This window comes from Gallinula chloropus, assembly GCF_964237585.1.
Source record: "Gallinula chloropus genome assembly, chromosome: 2".
NCBI lineage: Eukaryota > Metazoa > Chordata > Aves > Gruiformes > Rallidae > Gallinula > Gallinula chloropus.
The window spans coordinates 57,282,911-57,302,654 of record NC_140086.1 but is presented as its reverse complement, the minus strand read 5'-3'; positions in this window follow the sequence as shown (position 1 = coordinate 57,302,654).

Below are 19,744 nucleotides of genomic sequence, written 5' to 3'. Positions count from 1 at the left end.
ATAAATATTTGGCCCAACCGTGCCATTAGATATGGTAGGAGATACACGACCTGGTGAAGCACGTGGCCTGAGCATCTATATCCATCATCACTGGCAGGGCCCCTTCTCTGGGCCTGTTACACGTGCTGTGACTGCTGTCACCTCTTCCTTCCCAGTCCTGCAGCCCACAAGATGCGCCAGGCTGCTAGGGAGGAAGCCAGTGGAGAAAGCAAGCATTTGAACAATTAGACTGAGAGGAACAAATCTGAATCCAGGGACAGAATAGCTGTTGGTTTCAGTTGCTGGTGACTCATCTTGTTTCCCACCAGGAAGCCACAGATCAGTGTATTTCAACGATCACTGATTCCTATTTTCTGTTACACCGAGAGAACAAGGAAGAAGAAATTAAAAACATTCAAATCACAGTAAGAAAACAGCCAAATAACACATGGGCACACGTAATAACCCAGTCTTGTCTTACTGAGCTACACATAGACGTCTACTACAAATAAACCACCACCTAAAACTAGTTAGAAGAGTATTTAGTATGGTTGGATTTTTTTTCACCCATCAGGTGATCCAGATGCATCTCCCAGTTGTCCACCATGAGCAGACAAGCACCACTCACAATCCTAACCTGCTGCTGTTTTGAAAAAAGACTGCAACCTTACCAGCACCCTGCAGTACACACAGGCAGAAAACTCTTCAGTGTGTTCACTTCCAAAATACACTGCTCAATCAAACCCTTGGACGGGGCTGGGGTTTGGTAGTTTGGGATTTTTTGTTGTGTTTTTTGGGGGGCTGTTTGTTTGTTGTGGTTTTTTTTTTCTTGATTCTTTGGCTTATTTGGATTCTTTTATCCAAAAATAAATCTATGGGCAGAATCTATGGGAAGTAAGACTTTACAATAGAGAAAGAGGTGACAAGGAGGTACTGAAGCAATGACAAGGAGGAAAGGTATGCTAAGGGAGTCAGCACAAGAAAGGTAACATAAAATTTCACTGCTGTACCAAACTGTTCTAGTTGTTCACTGAAATTAGATGCCAGCTACTCTGCTGTTCACGGGCGCACACACACGCTTTTTGCAACTGTCCACCTGCCAGTGCTACCCACACACCTGCAGAGCCCTCTACTAGATGTCAACCTCAGTTGTTGATAACAACCCAAATCTTAAAAGGTGTTTTGGTTTCCTTGTCACGGCAAACACAACTGAAAAGCTTTTCATGCTAAATAAAATGTACACTGTAAAGTTAGGGAGCACTTTGATCCAGATTGCACCCTCAGGTTTTAACAAGAAGGTAGCATTACGGGGCAGACATGCCCTTGTTCTTGACAATATAAAGGCTTGGAAAGGACATCGTTAGACAAAGTACTGCAGAAATGGGAATCAGCTGAGTCCACACAGGAACTCTTCCAGCTACACAGTAAATCACTGAAGAGCTGGGGAGAGGCATGGCAAAATTCTCAGTGGGGCACACCTTCTAGGTTTTGTTGAAATTTCAACAACTACTGTTGGTCCTCTTTTTCCTAAAAGACCACCTAATGCAAAAAAAAAAAAAAAAACACCCAAACCCAAAACAACCCCCAAAACAACAAAAGCCACAAACTCAACCCCACAAACAAACTAACAAAAAACCCCAACCCAAAAAACCCTTCACTGGGAATGAGCATAGATTGTATTGCCACATCTACCTTTAGTTTCTGACAAAACACCCCCCAAGAAAGCTTTGATGTGGAAAACCTGTGTGAGAAACCAAGAGAAGTAGACTGGAATCGGACTGCATCACATAAACAATCAAATATCATATACACTACCATAATAAAGAGAGGAATTGCATTCTCTGCTAAGACAGACTGGATGACTGAACAGCAATCAAAATAGTTCTCTATCAACCTCTTATCTCATAGTCAAGAATGTATGTAACAATTAGACAGTATTTGATCATCCAGTAAGGAACAAATTCTTGTCTTAACCTGGATTTTCTTCTGTTATTAAAAAAAAAAAGCACCTAAACCCATTTCCCTTGGAGATAGCAGTTCCCTTACAGATGTACCGAGTGTCTCAGGAGGCAGCATAGACTGAAAGAACAGAATCCTAACCTGAAACAGAATTTTTCTTTCTGATATCATTGCTTTAAAATAAAAATGGCAACTACAGCTCTGAATTGATTCCCTGGATTCTAAGTACTTGAAATACCAAACTGTCTAGTTTGCCAAAATGTCGATAGCACTACCACATTAAAATAGAAGGATATTTAGTAACTTCCATATGCTTTCACATCCATTTATCTGCTTTACAAATTAGTCAGTAAATTTTTTCAGATTGGGGGAAAGAAAAGCCTCCAGTATACAGATTAATGATGATGATAAAATGCTATTTCTAAACTCTGTCACAGCACTAATGCACTTTGGACACTGCTTCAGTGATTTAACATATGAATTAATACACAGGATGCACTCTGTTATTATCACTTTACAAGCAATTTACAAATAGGTGTATATTCTGCGTTGCAAAATGAAGTCTTTGCTGTATGAGAAATTCTAAGATTTTTGGTTTATAGTAAGAAATCTCAGATATCTTTTCACTTTCATTCCCAGGTCTCAGGGAGTGTTGGAGGACAAGCTTTAGTATTTCCATGATACAGACAGAGAATCTAAGTCATAAAAGAAATATGATTTGCCTTAAGAGCACACTATGAGAACAGGCTGAATTGGGAACTGATCCAAAATTTCCTCGTTTATTCTACAGCATTCTGTCTACTCAGCCACAAAGCAGCTATTCACTGCATGTTATTCTGCAATTTTGGTTTCTGAAGTACTACTCAACCCCCTTTTTTTTCCTGAAAACATAGCCAGAATCACTTACTTAGCTACCAGTCCTACAGTACTGGTTTATGTTAGTTGCAAGGGAAGTAATGAGTTTGCAAAGCACTTTTAAATGAGCGAATTACCAAATACTGTTGGACAAGACCCTAAGTCTTTTCAAGTCCCCATCAAAATCCCACTGACTTGAGTAGAACCACAGACTCTACACACACAGACACACACAACCTATAGAAAAAGCATTCAGTAAAGAATGCTGTGCCCATCCAGTACTCATATGAAGTTGTGACCCCAACCCCCCCCACATTTTGGACAGTCTTACATGCAGAGAAGGAAATCAGATGAGAAAGATGAATAATAGAACTGATTAGCAATAACAGCTTTGTCATCTTATGATTAACTGTAATGGGAGAATCAGTATTACAATCTATAAGCTTCTGACTTTCCTATTCACTAATACAATCATTCCTATTCAGCTGCTCCTAGTTTTCAAATCCTTCCCAATAACTTGACACGTGTTTAAAATCTATTCTTCTTTAGGCCTTCACAGAATAATTCTACCTTTCTGTTTACACACTTCAGAAAAAAAACTTACCCCTTATTTACAGTAAGGACCCTCTTCACCATCTTTATTGTGTCCCTGGTACTGTACAGAGCACCTGGTCAGTGCTTAAACTTTAAAATGTAATTGCCATCATCAGAAGAACCCTACATTGCCATAAATGTTCTGCCCTTCAACTGCCCCAAGGATAAAGCTGGAAAGCTCTATAAAAAGTTCCTAGTGTCCACTTAATACTACTTCTCTCTTTCCCTTGTTTCTCCCACTTTTAGACTCCTGTTAGACTAAAGCCTTTGCATTAACACAAAAAAATCTAAAGGCTTTACTATGACAGAAGATGAAATTACAGTTGGGCACACACTACTCAAAGTGCAGGCACTGTTGTATGAGTAGTAGCTGAGTGGTTTTCACGCTTAACAGCCACCTCTACATCCCCTTCAGGCACCCCAGGCTAACACTGCCCACCAAATTGGATACCCAAATTGTCCAGAATGAGAATGAGTGGAACCTGCTGCTGAGCTGCTTTGCTTCATCTGCTGCTGTGACCAAATGCATTTTTTCATGTCTGGAAAAATGTTTCTACTATTGCTTACAAAAGTACTGCAAAGACGATTGTTATATTGCTTCCTTCTAGTTTACTCCTCCCAAAGGGATCTTAGGAACTGGCTCTTTACTCTTTTACATTAAATGCATACAGTAACTATTATTTTTTTAATAGTCCCCACTGCTTTCACAGGTTATCTGTAATATACTTTTAATATTGAAAATCTGAATAGCACACAGTTGCTTAATGCCTTCTCCTAAAGGCTCTCAAAGCATTCTGTTGTCACTAATCAGTTCAATCTCACCAACCCAGACGTACACAAGCATTATTCCTATTCTATAGACAAGAAAACAACTACAGAGAAGGCTGAGTGGCAGAATTCATTCCTGCATTCAAACTCCAACCACTAGATCACAAACAGCTTGAAAAAAAGACAAACCACTCTCTAATGCTCAGATCTGTATGACTCTATTAACAGGAGTTCCTCCAACAATTTTGCTGTCTGTCCTCTCAGATACTTCCTTAGCTACTCATTTATTTATAAGCAGGCTACCTAAAGATCCTAACATACCTTAGAGGCACCAAGAACAGAGACCAGTGTTTAAAAAAAATCATTCCCAGTCACTTTAGCATCAGTATAGCAAGTTGCAAGAATGCAAAAATACATTAAAATGATAGATTGTTACATCTTTTTCCTTTAACACACCGACTCTTCCTTTACCTGGCATCTCCAGCGCTCTTCACTGACAGCTGAATCACTTTAAACAAGACACTACTAGAAAAATATATTCCAATTTTGTGGAAAAAAAAAAAAAAGAAAATTCATGTTTCTACATCTCAGAATTTTAACTCCAAGATAACTTGGGATAATCTATCTCATCATTACAGATACCATCCTAACAGGGTATTCACATAGCTCTCTAGTGAGCGATAAGCACCAAGATGTGCCCTGTCATGTTCTGAAAATGATACCCTGATTCAGAAGTGCAACATAATGAAATGTAAGAAAAAAATCCTGTATGTTTCTCTCACATCTAAGGAGTGAGAGTATCCCTGAACACAGTACTGTCTTCTGCAACTCATTAGAAACTCTATGCATTATACACTGCAGAATACAGACTTTTACAAGTAAAAATGGACATAGTTTTCCTAGGTTAGGAAACTATTTACACCATAGCTAGTGGTGTCTGATACTAGATTTTGGGGCTGGTTTCTTTGCTTTGCTTTTGAAGTGAAAGGATAGATTGGAATCCTAAAACTGACAAATTCCTGTTGCAAGTTAGTGCAACTTCTTCTGACACATCACCATCATTTGTAGAAACATGAATCAAATCTACACTGGGGCAGTAAATTCTAGTTTTGTTAATTTTCTATTATTACGTGATCATTTCTACAGCAGTTTTCCCCTTTGTTGCATAGAACAGAGACTGCCCAAAGGATGAAGCGTGAATACCTATGGAACGTTTTCCTTGGTAGAAGCTCTGCCTCACTTGTGTCAACAAACATCTTGATCTTGTTTAGCATCATATTCACTACTCCCCACTCTAACAGTAACAAGTTGTCCTAAGTTTAGTAAATTTGGCCCTTTTGCTTAAAATCAGTTCATCTGCAGTTATTTCCTATGAGATATATACTCTGCCTGAGCAACGCATGCAAAAGAAGTTGGTCTTCAACCAAGAAAATTAATGGCTTTGAATTAGCTCATATTGACCTGACAATAACAATTTGCATGCAGGCAGTTAATGCAGAACAGCTGACTTGGGGTAATTCACTTAGAATAAAGATTTAGAGACCAAGCAGGTTATTCATGTGTGTGTGTGTGTATATATATATATATACACACACACACACACACACACGCTCTCTGTAGACATGCACTTAAATTATGTCAGCCAGTCTGGCAGCATTTTTATAAAATACAGCCACACCTATATCTTATGCCAATCTAAATTACATTGTTTCCAGAAAATTTCACTTCTTCAAGCTATGTCTTTCTGGCAAGATGACAGATGTGTGAAATAATGTCTTTGTTCCTCGAACTTGAGCTTTTTCTCCAGTGTGCTACAGGGGCAAAGTAATCCCCACTTATGGCTCATTCGGAGCTATGCCATTCACAGCTTTTCAGCACATAACTATCCTAAGCTGTACTGCTTCCAAACTAGACAATCCAAAAACAAAGGCTGTTGCTGCTCTCAGGTTGTAGAACTATCTTCTTAGTGGGTGTTTTTTTGGTGTGTGTAATCTTTGTTTTTACAGTGCCACTTCTTTCTTGTTATACTGAAAGCATGAGAGATGAGCAACATCAACATGTGAATTACACCACACACAGTGAGGCCACACCAAGACCTGGGAGCCTCCCCAGGGAGACAGACACAATGTTATCTCCCAGCTCTCTCCTCCCTCCAGAATATCTGCCCTTCTGCTGGCAGCAAGGCAGTGGAGCAAAGAAGATACTGTTCTGTTCAAGCCCATTCCTGGCAGGGCAGCCCAACAGCAGCGTGGAAATGCTGGCAGGGAACACCAGCGCCCGGAGCATTTCAAGAGTTGCATGGGGCCTTCAGCCGGAGGCCGCACAGCTGCGGCTGGAAGAGGCTCCAAGCCACCCTCTCACCTACTAGGCCTCGCTGGTTTCACAGATCGCTTGCTGATACAGTGAAGGCCGGAGCGATACAAAGGAGACCTCCCCCCATTCACAAGTCCGACTGTTAACCAGCAGAGACTCTACCTGGTAGTAACCTACAAGGGTCAGGTTATAAATTCATTCAGAGAATCACATCTGCCACCAGAAATAAAAGTAAAACCGCTCTGGAGTCAGTATGGCTTCATTTGTCTGTTCATAACGAGAATTACACGAGCGCAGGAATTTATTGTCAGTGGGCTGTCTCAGCTTTGTACCAGACATATGATTTCACATGAAATCCAGATGTCATTCAGAACAGTGTCAAAAGTCAGACTAAAATTAGTATTCATCCAATGGCTTTTTTTAAAGAAAAAAAATATGCTCTGCAGCTTGAAGAAAGAAATGTAAAAATATCTCAGGCTCGTGGGTTTCTTTAAGCAGCGTCATTGGATTTTCTCTCGTGCAAACACGGAAGCCTAAAGAACCAAGAGCGGAAATATTCCCCATGTTTCTCTTTGGATATGGGTCGTAACTCAGGATCACTTCATGAGTTTCAGTGGTTTCCTCAGAGCTGTCCACCACTACAGTTTGATTTACATGCACGCAATCTACCTTTATGAGAGTTTCTACTTTATGGGGTTTCTACTACATTTGTTTACAAACAAATCAAATTACTTTCACCAGTCTTTGGTATTCTTAGGCAACACTAGAACTGTCTGGACATTACTCTGCTAGTGGGTGCAAGGAAGAAAAACAAAACAATACAACATTGCTTATTGTGTCCTGAGACGGCCACCCCAAAGCTCTACCTATCACCCCACAGAGTGAGTTCACCTTCATACCATGCTGTGCCTACCCAAATTGTAGCAGTCACCCACTTCCACAGAATAAAATGGTGCTTTATTTGCTAAGATTTAAATAAAGCTCTCTTTGTTCATGAAAGATGTCTATTCTTTTCAGCAAAAGGCATGATCTCATCATTCTGATCTAATTGTCCCATTTATTGTGTGAAAGAAACTTTGCATTGCCACAGCTGAGACCTATCACTCTAGAAGGTGAATCTAGGAGTCCAGAGGGATGTTTACAATTTATCTCATCAACAGGAAGAAGAATGGGTGTCATTTAGCTATTCCCTAAGAGTAAGAAAGCAACATCAGCACGGGGTTAGGCTGACATCAAGATGCCATTCAGAGTACCCTGCCCCAACAATGTCTCAGTCTCATAAGCCCTTTCCAATCAGTTGGCCCCAGTTGGCTTGCAAAATTCTATCTCAGAAAGGGATTAAAGATGTCTTTTAGCCAGGAGTGATCAGCTGCACCTTCAGGAAGATTTGTTCGTTTTAATAGCTGCTGTTGGTTATTTTCTGCAGCACAGTCATCTTTAAGTTCCACAAAGACATACTACATGCAGCTTTTTGTTCAGTTGCAGGGTTTTGATTAAAACTGTTTAGATCTGTAAGTCACAGCAAGGCAAATGTCAGAAATAAAATGGTAATAATATTACAGGGGCTTGGGTTTTTTCAGGAGAAAACATTGTAGCCATATAATAAATAAGCCTATCATAATATATAATACCATCCTTTATCCAGATTTTGAACTAGTGACTTTCTTCCAAGTCACTCTTCCTTTCAGAATTCTAAGCAAAGTGGTGACTAAAAGACAATGAGATAGGATAGCCGTATGAAAGACTACTCCTGTCCTTCAGACGCACCCCAGTAAGTAGATTGTTTCAGCAACTGAATGCTTACTCTTGAACTGACATGAGTACTTGAGTCATTTCTAAAAAAAAAAAAAAACACTGCAAGAGTTAGCTACAAAAGAAACATGTTACCTTCAGCACTTTGAGAGTTTCAGTTTATCAAGACTGACAATCTCCAGAAGCTTGATACTGAAATAGCAGTACTGATCTGGACGCAAGGATGCCACGTAAACAGCCAGCATACTCTGCACATCCCACCGAGTCTGAAGTTCTTATGATTACACACTTGGTGATAAAAACCAGAGATTTGGGATCATGGAGTTACCAGAGCAGGCCCAGAATTCCCTAACTACTACAGAAGACAAGACCAGGAAAAACACCATCTCTACCACAGGCCCTTCTGTTTTTTCCCAGTTGGATGTAGTGGTGCACAACACTTCCAATGCCAGAACTGGTGAGCAGACTTCTCACCTTTCCTCCAGCTCACACTCCTGTGACCATCCTACCCCTGTACTCCCATCACTTCCACTTGTATTTCACTCAGAAGATTGGGTTTGCCTGTTTTGTTTCGGAGTTGATATCTGACAGACACCACACTACCGGCACCGCTGTTTATTCACTTTCCTTGATGTGACTTCTTGGAATTTGGGATGGGGTACAAATGTATCTTTATCTTCAAAAAGGAAGAGCCTGTTTTGAGGAACCATGTATTAATCTGGCCTGCTAGATCTGAGGCGTATCATATAAACACAGCAAATGGACCCCATCCTACCCCCAGATAATCAAATCAGGTAAACTCTTGGCAAAGGGAACCAAATCTGCCTCCTTTAGGCACCAGTATTTATGATGTGTCCTCAGGTACAGAGTTCCTCCTCTGCAGAGAGGAAGTACTGCCTCCCACAATATTAAGCCCCCAACTCCCGCCTGTAGAAGAACAAATGCTTCAGCACACTGACCTGCATTGGCTTCCTTATTTTAGGTGGGGGACGTGACTTAGCTTCTGCACTGCCTGCAGATCTGCTGAAAACAGCTGTTCATAAACAGCTGATCTCACCACAGGCTGCTTCCCTCCCTGGTTAAGAAGCAGGATACCATTTTTCTCACAGACCTGTGACATTCTGGGCCATTTGTCCTGATGTGTCGAAATGACTAAAAAAGTGTTTTGTCCATGTTGAAAAGGGACCAACCTCTGGTCAGCAAATATTGGTGGTGCAGAGGTGCACCTCCTCATGCCTGGACTCTCTGAGACAAGAGTCCTCCACGTGTTAAGAACCTGCCTGAGCAACCTGATGGGCCTGACCCATCCAAAGTGCAATATATGAAGCCCGCTGTTCCCCACAGCCACTGTCACGCGACTCCCACATTGCCAAATCAACAAAACAGCATCTTAGGACAACTCTCATGTTATCACTTCAACAAATATAAGTTGGATTACTGAGGAAGCAGGCTTCTAAGAACAGCAGTGCACTCCAGGGGATTAACAGACCACACAGTCTCTGCTGTTGCAGCAGCTGTTCCCCATTTTCTTGCAGACAGGGGACAAGAGCATCTGGGTTTCAACCCAATCTCATGAAGTTCAGAAAAAAAAGGCACCTGTAAGTGGGCTGATCTTCTGTCAAGCTGGCAAAGGTATCCTCATACTTGGCATCACTGTTCCAAGCCAGCCTGCTTTACAGACCTGCACGTCTTTCTGACCCAAACAGGCTCTAAATACTGACACCTTGCTTTAAGTCACATGCCTGTAGAAGGGAGCAGATCAGCAGCATGGCTGGTTCCTGGCTGTAGAAATGCCAGAAGTAGCTTTCCAGGGCAGACCCCAACCCTGCAGCACATATGGTTGCTTCCACCCACGTTTTGAAATTACTAATGTGTCTTAAAAAACTCCTCCAGCTCGGAAGAGGTTACAACCTCCAGCCGCCTGTCATCACCCTTCTGCTAGAGATTATCTGCTGGAGGGGTTCTTATTACAAATGTTCCACAGTCCGTTGCCTTCAAAGTGAACTAAGTTACCTTTAAAAAGAAAAAATACAACCCTCTTTCTAACCTAACCCACTTGGACAGACAAATTAGAAAATGACAACACACACAACAAACAGATCTGAGAACACAATGAACAGATCTGAGACAATGATAATCACCAGCTGAAAAGACGTTGAGAAGCAGCTGAGGGGCACTTACTCCTGCAAGATCTAGACAGTAACTTCTGCGCACGACTTCATTAAACCACAACACCATCCTCTGAATGGCAGCTTATTTTCTATCTATTTCTATATATTACTCATCTGTGTTGCTGAAGCTAGTATCTTCTACTCATCTACAAGCAACACCCTGTGCAGCTGTGTGTCAAAGTATCCCAAGTCTCTTCCCAAAACCTTTGTTTAAAAGGCCTCACAACTTACTTTCTTTTGCTAAGTTAAAATTTTTCACCCAATCCTCTACTGCACCAAAGCAACTGCTTTAAAGTTATTTTTCATGTTCCAAATGCAAGATGTATTTCAGCATATGAATTCCTATTTCATTCTACACTCATAAGTGTGCTTTTGCAATTACACAAAATAAAATTAATCTTTCTAGAAAAGGCTGGATGAGACCCTCCACGCCATGAAGTAAGATCCATGATAACTTTACTGAAGTGTTGCAGAAGTATCTTACCTAGATCCCTCTCTAGAGGATAACTACTATACTGTGTAGCTGGTTTCACTTCTGGTGATGGCAGCAAGCAGACTTCTTCTAAGCAGTTCTTAGCAGTTCTGTGAAATAGCCTCAGTTCTTCTGTTCATTTGTTTTGGAGGTAAATGCTTGGGGTTTTTTTTAAACTCACCAGCATCTTTTCTTGTTTACAGCAGTACTGGAACTACAACAGTCTAGTTCCTACAGGCACACAGAGATGCCTGGAGCTATGACAGTAGCTCCCCTGAGGACTTCCAGGGGTGATTGCAAGTGTAAGAGGTTCACAGAAACCATGGGGACTATGCAAGAAACACATATCATATGGAAGAGGCTTTGAAATTACTTCCTAACATACACCAGCAACCTAACACATGCTGTTTCAACCCAGGCAAAGCTACACAGGTGTGAAGGGCAGGAGAAGAGTTTTTTTGGAAGTACATAATTTGCCTACATCAAATGGTTTCTACAACTCAGTGGCAAGATTAAGTACCAACTGCTGTTCTGGGAATGCAAATGCTTTGAGAATTTCATCCCATGATTTAATTTACCTGATATCTAAAAATACCAAACCTCTTAAATTAGTATTCAACTCCACAATAGGTTGCTGGCCTGTAAGCCAGCATTCCTTCCAGAGACAATTTTTAAGCTCATGATCATGTTTTCCACCAGGTAAGAATCTTCCTCTCAAGACCAGAGGTTATGGTCACATCCTGTTCACACACACACTTCTTTCTGTTTTGTCACAAGGACAATACACCTTAGATACTTTATACTATCGCTTCACTTAATTAAGTTCTTTAATTCTTGTAATATTTATTCCATTTTCAGCTATTGTCAACAACTAATGCATCGAAATTTTCCTTTCTTCTTCTTGATTCTCTAGAGAGAAAGCTAAGGGGCTGCTGGATGTGTGAAGTTTAAAAATTTAAAACTAAAACCATTAAAAGTTAATGCTGTTAGTCCATTTCCTCCATGGTTTTTAGTATCAAATAGGCTACATTGAAAAGAAAGACTTTTTGAATTGCTACTACAATCAACTATTAAAAAACCCAACAAGAACAGTAGTTAAAGTATATAATTACAACATAGTAATTTATATACTACATATGTGAAATGTCTCCTTGCAGCAGAACTGAGATTGCACCATACTATGGAAAATGCCCCTCTGATCCCAATGCACAATTCCTGCTTATTCCATAAAAGAAACCTCAAAGTAGACAGACCTGTTGTCTTTATTTACACTGAGAGGGAGGGAGGGAAAGTGAAGGGAGGGAAGGAAGGAGAGAGCACACACGCAGATGCAAGAACTATGAGGAGCTGTACTGATAGCAGGGTGAGGACATCTTAATACTTTGCCTTTGCACCCAGTGTTTCCCATAAAGAAAACAAAAGCAGAAAGCATCCAAATACCAAACACCGCCACAAACAACTTAAAAAGCCCCACAACCCAATACTTAAAAGGTCCTAAACCCTCCGGGACACACTCTTGGAGAATCAACAGGGTGAGGCACCCTCAAGTTACCTGAAAGGAAGAACATTTTTCCTGCTCTTTGGATCTTACACACGCCAGTGGGTTAAACCATGAGTCTTCGCTGCTTTGGCATTCCCTTCCCTCTCCATGGAGGCCCTAGTCTCCAAATGCTGACAGCATCCACAGGAACAAACAGGAGTTCTGAGCTGATTTTCACACAATTGCTGAGAACCTGTAAGATAAAGGTGAAGAACATCTGAACAGATTATTGAGAAAGAAAATCTGCAGTGTGAGGACAGAAGATATTTCTCCCTGAATACAGAGCCCCCACTTGCCTAGCTATCATCCTTTACTAGGAACAAACTTTCAAAGACTGTTTCTCTCTAGTACTCATGAGTCATTTTCTAACATCGCCGTCTTTGGCGGCTTGAAGCATTTTGAAAGTGGAAAGCAAACAAAATTGCTTTTAATGCACTCATAAGAGGGTACTTCAGGTTTTTTAAAAGCCATTTTTTCTCTATCTTTTAGCTGCTAGGAGGCTTTAAATGGGACCCCTGTAGGTTTTTGTCTGTAAACCATACGAGAGCATAAAAGCTTGGAAAACTTGCAGAGATTCTGAAGCAGGTTCACACAGCTTCATTGAAACTGTGTGTGGTTTTGAAGCTCACCAGGGCTCTACTCACCAGGAACCATTTAAAATTGCCAACTTTAAAAAAAAAAAAAAAGAAAGATTTGAAACTCATAAAGGATTATGATGAAAACGTAAGACTTATTTTGTGGGCTTCCAGCTTGAAAGAAAAACTACTTTCTGTAAATAGGGAGGAATGGGTTTCCATTCTCTAAAGGTTTTTGGGTATTGTTTCTTTGAAAACACCTATAGTAGCCTGAAAAAGGGATCACAGTAACCTTTGTAAACAGAGTCTGAATTAACCTGCAAAGTGATTTACCTGTATCAAAAGAATCAAACTGATCGATCAATTACACCAACACATGGAGGTTCAACTATCCTAAAAGCAGTTGCAGGATTGTCACAATGGAAGTGTGTCAAATCTTCCTGTCTTTGGAAGCTTCTCTCCTCAGCCTGTTTCAGTATCAATCAGAACAGCCAGCAAGAAAAGAAGGCTTGAAAAATACAGCAATGTGATCTATAAATACGACAAGAAACATGAAACTGCTTTCATTTATATCAGGAATTAGTCAAATAAGACTTTCCAACTAGCGTTATCTTGCTATCACCAATCCCTCATTTCACATTGTAACATTTACTAGAACCTGGTGCTGCAAAAGAAAATGGAGAAGTGTTGGTTTGAATGTTAAGGGAGGCGTGAGGGACGTACCTCGGCGGGGTCTGACATGGGATTTCTTGTATATGCACAGTCATCATCGAGGCCCGTTAAGAGTTCTGCAAGGAAAGACTGCCAGGCTGGGTTTTTACTTCAGCTGACAGTTAAATTCCAGTAAGATACCCTGAAGTTAACGGGCAGAAATGGTTTCTGCACTCTCTGATGGCAAGCGGTACAAGGGAGGGAGGATGTTGGTGTGGGACTGATTTTGCCACTAGTAGCTGCATTCAGCTTTTATGCTCGTTACTTAATAGATTTTATGCTCATCACCAGTGAAGAATACTCAACAGTGCTGAAGAGCTCAGACTAGCCATTCACTATGTCAACAGCTGTGCAATGCCTGGGGATCAGTGTAGCTGCTCACTGGGATCATAAAGAACATGGCGGGGGGTCTCAGAAGCTTGTTTTTGCACATCCAGCCACGGAATTAATTCTTTAATCAGAAGGGCCTATGTAACATCTCTTCTGTTAATAAGTAATATTCCAAAAGCTGTTGATGTTTTTCCTAGCATCCCATGTGCCTAGGAATCCACTGGCCCACATCAAATGCCACAATCTGTACGTGAACCGTAGCGTCAGAGCATCAGAGAGCAACCACGGGTTCTTAAGTCCTTGCAACACCTGAGATGTCAAGGATCTCACAGAGGTACAAAGGAAAAGGTTCAAACCATGAGATTTATTCACTGAAAGAGTTGTCAGGGCCTGGAACAGGCTGCCCAGGGACGGGGTTGAGTCACCATCCCTGGGTGCGTTTAAAAAAAGGGTAGATGAGGTACTTAGGGATATGGTTTAGCATAGGATGGGAACGGTTGGACTCGATGATCTTAAAGGTCTTTTCCAACCTTGTGATCCTGTGAATGAAACCAAAACATTTATTCCTGCCTACACAGACTGGATGGGACAGAGGACCTGATCCCAAATCTAGTGACACACTGGCCAGGTGCTTAAAGGACTTTAATTTCCCAAGCAAGCACCAGAATACTCCGCTTGCAGCAACCTTCAGTGCTTCAGAAGAAGAGGGAATGAAATGAGAACAGGGAAAAAAAAATAAAGAAAACCCCAACCCAAACTAACCAACAAACACACCAAAACACTTTTGGGTGGCAGTAAAGGGAAGGGAAATTCCTTCCTGGATCCTACAGGTAAGTAGTAATTCTGAAGCACCGCATTAATACAGCACAAGTGTAATGTAAACAGATACTCAAGTAGTCTCACTGGCTTAGGGAAAAGAAGAAAAAAAAAAAAAAAGGAGGAGGGGGAGAGGTACTATTCAAAGTACTACTCAAAGAGAGGAAAGTCTGGAAGAGCACAGCCCATGGCTGGCATCTCAGTATTTCTTTTCCATCACTTAGACCAATTTGAAGAAAATCCCTGCAAAGAAGCTTTCATAAGATGGCATTTGTGTCATTCAGTATAGCACCAATATTCCTTTTGAGTTTTATAACTGTTCCTAGAACATTCTTGGCAATGAATTTAAACTTTTTGAAAGAGGTTGCATTTCACTGTAAATGGTTATCTGGTATTCACAACACAAAATAAGCATTTGAATATTTATTGTGAGCACATTGCATTTTAGGGAGAACACACAAAGATTCTTACCACAATTATCTTGTTCCAGCTTTAATATATTAGCTGTCACCTCTTTAATGGATCTTGTGAGAAAGGAAAGTTTCTTTCTTTAACTCTCTTTTCCCCCTGAACGCAATTACCACCTCATTCAGAGCTCTTTGTGTCCACCTAATCTCTCTGATTATGTCTCTGACACCACCACAATACTACATGACTGACATACCTGACAGCTGTGACTAGTGACAGAACACTCACAATGAAAACCAGCTCTATGCAGGATGAGTATTACCTACCGCCAGCCTCGCAGAACAAACATGGAAGGAAGGTAAAAAAGGGGTGGGGGCATTTCACCACTAGCCTAACCCCTACCGATTTTCCCTCCTTTTAGAGCTAAACAGCATTGACAAGCAGAGCCTCTTTGTACATACCTACCTAATGAACCAATTGTTGGATGAATACAAAAGAACACCCATTAGTATTTTAATTTTTAATTTATAGAGTAGAAAATGCATGTTTGGAGACCTGACTTACAAGTAGGACTTGATGGATCATTTTGTCTCTCTCCAGCCCTTTTATGCTGCTCTGGGTCATAACTCCCAGCTGGTGCTCAACTGTCAGACTGAGGCAGGTGGCAACAGATGAGAGCCTGTGAAGAAAGCTATACCTGAAAATGTCATTCCCAGACAACAAGCTGCCACTGGAACCAAGCACAAACTACTTCACAGTTCAGCATTTTGAGCCATAAAGACATCAAGTAGTATTACAAATAATTGGCTAATACAATAGCAGTAATGAATATACTAATCAGGAAAAATATTAAGGTAGAGTGCTTTACAAAGTGTCTTGTACTTGAAAAATCCCAGGTTAAGTGGTATTTCTACATTAAAAACTTCATCTTGCCACCACCCACTTTTTTTTTTATTTCCTTTAAAAGAAGGATGACAATTTCAGGAATAAGGATGAAGCAGTTTTCTCTAAATATACTGACTATTCAGAACAAACAATTAATTGCATCTTCTAAGCTCTTGAGCAGCTTCAACCATTACACATTCCCAGAATCAGAGAGAAGGGGCAGAAATCAAACTGACATTTTCAAACTGGAATGGCTAGAGCCAAACTGTGCCACTCAGGCATCCAGTTTTCAGAGATGATCAGATAATATTTACAGAAAATTAAATGCTTTACATCCATCTGACTTTGCATCTGAAAACTGCTCATGAATGAGTTACGTCAATCATACAGCAAAAATAAAACATGTCAGCTCGAAGGATAACCCTGGGGAAGCTTTGTGGTCTACAAGTATCTTATTGAAAGCTGAATTGTTAATTTTCTATCTTAACTTTCTTATATGGTGAGGTGTTCATTATGCTACTATTGACTCAGCACATCACATGAAGTCTGAAAAGGTTTAAGGAGCAGCTTAGGTAAATGAGTAAGATATTTCAAGAAACCCTTCTTTTTAATTCATCATGTTCCAGCTTGCAAGACTTGTTTATTCTGTACTTTAAGCTACCACTACCCAGGAACCTGTAACACAGATTGCATGTTACAGGATGCATCAGCCAACTCACAGAGTGTTGTAAAGAACAAAAATAATTCATTAATGTTAATAAGCACATTGAGAAAAATCTCTTCTTTCCTACTGTTAATGGCAACTCAGATTTTCAAATGGGAAGCTATAATCAATATTCTGTTTTCACTGGTAAATCCAGTGAGAAAATTAGCACAGCACAGATGCCATCACTTAATTAACAGTCATCTTTCTTACTGAATATGAGGCATCACTGCAGGCAGGTGGATTCTTCACACAAATATTCCATGTCAGTCTTACCGACTTTAAGACACGAATAAGTTTCTTCTATGCTGTACAATGAAAGTGGCAAGGCATGAACTTCTATCATTTAGAGGTTTTTGGGAAAAAAGTTAGAACAAGACAGCTGGGAAAAAAAAAGTCAGGATATTCAGTTACAGTCCCAGGGACAACTGATCTGATGTCAAATACCCAAGCTTTCCTTAGCTTCCGAGGACTTCTGTTCCCATAATGCCTCCTCTCATTTCCAAAGATGTTACTATATAGCAAACTAGCATAATTCACAGATATGATACATTAACTACTAACTTCATAGTGAACTCTGATAGCCCCATAGCCCCCCAACTCTTCCACAAATCACAGGAGCCAGAAAATACTCTTTTCCCCTAAAAGGCATTCCTACCACAGAAATGCCCCCAAGTCTTTAACTACTTCAAAAATCCACCATTGCCCTCAGTTAACTTCATTGACTAAAAAAAACTCACAAAATTCTCTTTGCCATTTTAACCTTTTATGTCATCAAAATAATTTTCTAGACAGCCAGGCCTTGATATGCATCTTCCCGAGGTTTTTCTGAACACTAATTAGTTTCAGATGCCAGGGCAACAATCTCCAAAACACACTGAAGCACGTGTACAGAATGTATTATAACTCCATTTGTAGTCAATGATGTGAAAACTTTACAAAGCTGTTGAATAATTATGATTACTAATATCCTAATTAGGTTGAGCAGGTACAAAGACATCCTTAGTGTTAGACACCTAATGAATTTTTAAAAATAATTTATTTCTGAATTTTCTCTGTTTGGTCTTAAACCCAACGAGTAAGATCAGTGTAATTAAAGACACATTGTTTGGAGGTTTTGTTTTAAGTCTGTCTGCTTGGGATGTTTGAGCCAGCCTTCCCCCTCTGAGACCAAAGATTGCATCCAACAGGAGAAAAATGAAGGAGGTTTGAAAACCAACTGGCCAAAATGAGAGAAGTATTATACCCAAAGCTAATTCTGCTTCTTCTATCAAAAGTATCATGGTTTAAGCTCTTAATCAAATCTGCTGCCTTGGTCAGAATCGTTCTGGTTTTCTGTATCCCTAAAAGATGTGCAGACTGAAGAGGGCTCCTCTGTGGTAAGCACTGGACAACTCAAAGCAGATTGTCTCGAGTACAAAAGCTTACTTACCTCACAGATAAACCGGCCGTGGGGAAAGGAAGCAGCCTCACTTGATGGACTAGGAATGGAAGCAGTTTGAAGTGACTTCCCCAAGACTTTTGAAGTCCCACTGATGTTCTCACTTTGCAAGTGAAAATACAGCAGCTGTGATCCAGCTCTCACACCTCCATTACTGGGGAAACCTTTATCGGGAACTGATGCATCAGCTGTCTGTCAAAGACTTGGGCTTCCACTGAAGCACTTCTTTCTTTTACCTCAGCTTCTCTGCCTCAGCAAAAAGGTAAAATAAAATAGTTTTCAAGTTTACATTGCACGTGCTAGAGCGTATCCCTTCCTAGGGATGATCTGCTTTACTTGTATATGACAAGGCCTGTGTCTAGATATGATAATTATTGCTAACACATTCAATGACTATTGTAACCACACCAAAATAGTTTGGGGGTACTTAAACCGGGGAGACAAAAAAAAAGCCAAGTGTAACTTACTCTTCATCAAGTAGGTTAATTACACATCTTTTAGTACTACGTTAAGCACTTGTGAAACAAGAGCCTAAGGAGTAGAAATACTAAAAGATTACACATCCTTCCTACATCACATTTTGATCTGTCTCATGACTGCAGGTACAGTGATATAAACCCCAACTGCCAAAACAACTGTTGGGACAAGTGCTCCGGGGATGTTCAACAGCACAGAGTCTGGCCATGGAGTTACCAGCCTGTAACCTCCTCTGTGCGCTGCAAAGAAAGCCATTGTTATGAGAAGGGAAACAAGCAAAATGGGCTGCAAACAGATGCCAAAATATTTAGCAGGATTCCCTTCAATAATGAATAATTGCAAGTCATTTGCTAGTATGTGTTCTTCACAACGTGTTTTGCCCATCCATATATTTGCACATTTACACACACACACAAGCACAGTTCATCAGAGCACCCACAGCAGCACATCCGGTGCTTTCCCTCCCTTACGTCCAGCCCAGATGGCAACAGAGGGAAGAACGTGTAACCGTTCCTCCCAGTTCTTCTCAGCTCAAGAAAAGCCCACAACAGAAGTGTGAACAGAGCCCCAGACAACATGTTCCTACCACAGGAACAGTGTGCAAAGCCAACTCTGAATTTAGAGCAAATAAACAGCTCTCCAAAATTTGGGTTTCTTACTGCAGCGCAAAGGGGCTCTTTTACAGACACCACTACTCAGGGGGGATATCTCGGTGACAACACTGACAGCTGTGTGAACTCCTTAGGCACAAACACTGCTTCTTTTTAGAGAAGCTTGTCTTACAGAAGGAAGAGAGCCCAGTTCAGCATCAAAATCATGAAGGTGTAATTCTACCAGACTGAAATTTAGAGGTAAAATAATCTGGAATAAATTGAAAATCGCAATCAATCTTTTCACAAAAATTTTGGACTTTTTAACCGTTTTTATCCGTACAGAAACCAATATCATGAAGAATCTTACCACAGGAGAGACTGTCATCTAAACTTGTGGAAACT